Here is a 4,231-nt window from a genome sequence, read left to right on the forward strand (position 1 = left end):
AAATGAAATAGGAGATAATACCTAAGAGTTATACTAATAAAACAGAGCGCTGGGTGTAGCTCAGAGGTAGGAAGCCCTGGACCACAATACCCAGCACTCCCTAAAAGATTTATGTAGCATGTACATATCTATGTTATTTATATTTTCCTTGTGGAAAGTATTCCTGTGATAGTTTATTCATAGTGAGGCCTGAGCTGGGTCTTAGAACAGGATTAGGGTTGTCCAGGTGAGGATGAAGGATGCTGGGGCTGAGAAAGCCCCCAGAACTGAGGAAACCCTACGGAACATGGCGCAGTAGGGAGCCCTGGGAAGAAGGCTATGGTCCTGGTGTAGGAGGTGAGGGAGCTGGAGGGGACAGAGGATGCAGAAGGTAAGAGGGTTCTGGCTCATGGGAAGCCCCTGCTTCCTTACAAAGCTTGGCCTCCGCCGGGCGTGGTGGTGTGCGCTTATAGTGCCAGGACTTGGGAGGTTGAGAGTGGAGGATTGAGTTCAAAGCCAACCTCAGTGACTTAGCGAGCCCCTGTTTCCAAATAAAAACTGAAAGTAGGGCCAGGGTGTAGCTTGGAGGTTGAATGCCCCTGATTTCATTCTCCATCATGCACACACACATAGCTCAGTGGTAGAATGTCTCTGGGTTCAGTCCCCAGCACCAAACACACATACGAGAGAGAAAAAGAGAAAGAAAGAAAGGCAGAAAGAAAGAAAGAAAGAAAGAAAGAGAGAAAGAAGGCAGGCGGGGGGGGGGCAAGGAAGAAAGAAGGAAGGGGAGGAGCCAGGCTGCTGCTGTCTTCGTTTCCCCTCTCACTGGGCCACACTGGGGCCCCCAGGGGAAAGCGCAAGGCCCTCGCAGGCCAAGCCCCCAGTCACCAGCAAGAGTGTGGTGCGGGGGTCCTGCTCCTGGAATACTCCACTCTAGCCCTTAAGATTCTTTTCCAAGAGCTTCTTGCAGCCTTAATTCCATGAGAGAAGGAAGAATGAGCCCTGCATGCTTCTTTCTTAGTCCAGGGAGGAAGGCTTTATGGTAAATATAGGATTATTATCACCTAGATTATCACCTTTGTGAGACCCCGAGAGTGGGCCTGTGTCTCAAACCTGGGCACATCCCTGCATACTTACCCATTTACAGTTTTTCTTTCTTTCCCTTGTCTTTAGATTCATCACTACTGCTTGTGACTTTAAAAAGACATTCATTACCTGAGTGGTTTATGCAAAAGCTCAGGGCATGCTGGTGTGGTGGGGCACACCTGTAATCCCAGTATCTGGGAGGTTGAGACAGGAGGATCCTAGGTTTGAGGACAGCCTCAGCAACCTAGTGAGACCTATTTCAGGACAGAACAAAACAAAACAGGGTGAGGGTGCAGCTTGGAGGCAGAATGCCTCTGGGTTTAGTCCCAGGATATATAAAAAGCCCAGGGCTCTATTTGGGGCGGGGCTGGACAATAAGTCCCCACGAGGTGACTGGCTCTAGTCACTGAAAGCCTGCACCCCAGCTGCACCCCAAGCGGCGTGACCTTGGGTGAGGAGTGTCTTTGGGCCTCATCTGCACTATGGAGATGACAACCCCCACTTCTCGCAGTTGTGATTAAATGTGATACAGTCTGCAAGGCACTTAGGTGGCGCCTGTGCAAAGGAAAAGTGTCAACAGAATGCAGTGCTCAGACTACCCAGGGTCGGCATCGTCTTCAGCCCTCAGGACCCCTGGTGGGGCCCCAGAAGGTCCTAAGAGTCACTGGCATCACTGGCAGACCTAAGAAAAGGACTAAAGACGGGGTGGGGGGAGATGAACACAAGATGGAGAGGAGAGAAGGCAGAGAGGCACTGCCAGTGGGCTTGTATAGAATAATGCTGCCCCAAATATTGAGCCAGGTGTTCTGGGATGCACAGTCTTGCATCTTTCGAGTAAGAGGTGAACAGAGCAGGAGGAAGCAAGACACAGAGGGTGCAGGTGACTGGGAGCGCAGAGCAGCAGCCAGGCCAGCGAGGAGAGGGGTTCAGGGCCGCAGCGTGACAAGCTACAAAGCCGAGCCTTAAAGAATGTCTGCGAGTTCCAAGGGTGAGCAAGAACACAGAACCATGAGTGTGCGACGGGACTGCAGGTGGACTGTGGGGCTGAGGCACGAAAGGTATTTGTTATTCAGTCACATTTTAGATAATTGTGCAAGACCATCCACAGGTCAGGTACTGTTTTAGGAACGATGGATTCCATGTGTGTGTTGGGGGAGAACAGGGGGAATTCAATCTTTCTTCTAAGAAATTCTTTTCTTTTCTTTTTTTTTTTGGTGGTACTGGGGGTGGAACCCAGAGGCTTTCTACCTCCGGGCTATACTCCCAGACCTATTTATACTTTATTTGGAAACAGGGTCTCACTAAGTTGCTGAGAACCTCACTAAGTAGCTGAGGCTGGCTTCGAACCTGCGCGATCCTCCTGTCTCAGCCTCCCAAGCGCGGGGATTACAAGCATGCGCCACCACACCTGGCTAGAAATTATTTTCTATAGAAGATACATTAAGTACAAAAGTAAGTAAATAAATGACTAGGGAAGCTGTGATGGAAATAAACAGGCCTAGTGATAGAAGATGGGTGGGAAACTGGGTTTCGATAGGATGCTCATAAAGACTTCTTGGAGGAGTACCTGATAAGCTGCGCTGGCCGTGCAGAGAGGAAGGCTGGCAGATAGAGCACTGAAGGGTTCAAAGGCTCTTGGGTGTGAGGGGTAAAGCAGAGATCGGCCAACACTTGCTCCAGGAATCTGTTGGAGAAGCCTGAACAAAGACTGCTCCCTAGAAGATACAGAAAAAAAAAAAATCACAAATTCACCCATGGTGCCCTTCAGTTTTGCAGACCAACAGCAGGAGTCACTATTTTGTCTTGCATCTTAGCCAGAACCTTGTGCTAATTTCTGAATTGGGCCGAAAACCAAGGGTTCAAACGTGACCTCAAATAACTTCTCCTACAGACTAAGGTGGAGGCGTCAGATAGCAGACAGCCCAGCACATATGTCCGTAGCACTTGTAAGGTTGAGACAGGAAGATAAGATCCGTGGTTCAAGGCCACCTCAACAATTTAGCAAGGCCGTTAGCAACCCTCAACCCTTCAGGTCACCTCAAGACCTTCAGGTGAGACCCTGTTTTAAAATAAGTAAAAAGGGCTGGGGTGTATCCTGGGGTTACCTGTGAGTTCATTCTCTTCTCACTCATCCCCCCCCCAAAAAAAAAAAGAAACACAAACATAAAACCTAGGCGACGAAGAGCAGTAAATAGCGGTCCTTACTGGGGCACTGCATGCAAAGATGAAGACTCAGCAGAGGGGGTTCCACCAACAGGGACAAGAACAAAGGCCACACACTTGTAAGTACCAGCAGGTGGTAGGCGAGGCTGGGCTCAGCATTAGTTTCCTGGCCCTTAGAATGGGTTCTTTGTGGTCCTGGGGGATTGAATTTAGGACCTCGTGCACGCTGGTAAGCTCTCCATCACTGAGCCACACCCCAGGCCAATGGTCGCTTGAGAGGTGGCAGAAATAAGAATGCCTTTCCTTACCACTCCATACTATAGGCAACTAAAGGTAGGAGAACGCTTTAAAGTTTAAAATCCTTATTAGTTGCTGAGGCGTGCAGGGCTTCTGCAGGGCACACTCCCACTAGCGACAACGCGGCAAGGGCGGGAATGTCTAAGGCGAGGCCCTGGGCCTGCGGGGGTCAAATGGCGCGTGCGTCTCCCTGGGAGAGAATCTTAGGAAGGCTGGGCATCTGCGGAGGACCCGCCGCCCCGGGCCCTGCCCACGGCCACGTTCTCCTGGCAGGAAAAAAAGACCTTGGGTCAGGGCTGCCACCCTTTTCTCCGATAGTAGGCGAACAGAAAAGTCCCTGGGACGCCTCTAAACACGACGTGGACGTAATTACCATCTCTCGACATCTCAGGCCCAAAGGCTCCGGCCGGCTATTTAAATAGCGAGTCGCAGGGTATTGTGGGCCGTGGCTCGCGCTGAGCACGGGCAGAGAGTCGCGGGGCATTGTGGGCCGTGGCCCGCGTCGAGCACGGGCAGCGAGTCGCGGGGCATTGTGGGCCGTGGCCCGCGTCGAGCACGGGCAGCGCGTCGCGGGGCATTGTGGGCGGTGTCCGGCCGGCCGCAGAGCCACACTTCCCAGCCAGCCCCGCGCGGCAGGCGCGGGCGGCCGGATTTCCGGAGTGGCTGGGGGCGGGGCGGGCAGAGGCTGGAGCGCGGCGGCGTCGGG

Source organism: Muscardinus avellanarius (assembly GCF_963383645.1).
Source record: "Muscardinus avellanarius genome assembly, chromosome: 15".
NCBI lineage: Eukaryota > Metazoa > Chordata > Mammalia > Rodentia > Gliridae > Muscardinus > Muscardinus avellanarius.